Source organism: Papio anubis, chromosome 15, assembly GCF_008728515.1.
Source record: "Papio anubis isolate 15944 chromosome 15, Panubis1.0, whole genome shotgun sequence".
In the NCBI taxonomy this organism is placed as follows: Eukaryota; Metazoa; Chordata; class Mammalia; order Primates; family Cercopithecidae; genus Papio; species Papio anubis.
In genome coordinates, this window is record NC_044990.1 from 24,050,006 (window position 1) to 24,050,943 (window position 938).

Consider the following 938-nt stretch of genomic DNA (forward strand, 5'->3'; position numbering starts at 1 on the left):
AGGCTTACCCTCAACGAGCTGGGTGGGGAGACCACACCTGAAGGCCAGGCCTTTGAAATTGCTGCACAATATGAAGTCAACGGGGAGGGCTGGAAAGCAATCATTGTTTAGTGGTGCTATTGCTAGAGAAGATTTTTATTTCTCATTAAGTATTTATTGCCACAATAAATAAGACCGAGACTGTCTTCCAGGAGCTTGAAATCTGGGGAGAAAGGAGTCACAAAAAACAGATTTCTAAACACAAGTGACCAACACAATGGAAGGGTTCCCACAGTGTGGGATGGACACAGTGGCTGGGGCTTCTGGTCAGTTCAGGCCCCTGTGGTCAGAAGTCTGTGGGGTACGTCCTCATGGCTACCACATGCACTGTCAGCCCTGCCCGCAGCACCATCTGCCCTCAGTTCACCAGGCAAATGCTACATATGTTTTAACACTGAGCATCTTGACTCCTCCATGAAGACTTCCAGACTCCCTCTTCTGCTCCATCCATGTCTTCTATTTATTTTTTTATTAAAGTAACTATTTTGCTATATTAAATTGTTAGCACGTTTGTCCTTCCAACAGTATAAGCTCCTTAAAGGTGGGTGGGGTCAGTGTCATTCTTTTTTGAAAATAGATTTTGAATTCTTCCACTCCCCCTCCTCTCCACTGTGGCCCGCTGTGATTCCCCATGGTGAACACGCCATCTCTAGACTGAATTACTGGTTTTCCTGAGACCCCTGCCACTGCTCTGCTAGTCACTTGCTGCAAAGAGTGTTCTTGTAAAAATATAAATCAAATCAGGATTTCCTTTGCTTAAAATCTCCCAGTGGCTTTCTGTTGTGCTTAGAATATGATGCCAACTTCGTCCCATGCCTGCCTGTCTTTCTGGCCTTATCTATCCCCATCCTTCCTCGCCTGCCCCCACCCTGTTACTCTCTTTTACAGCACTTATCACT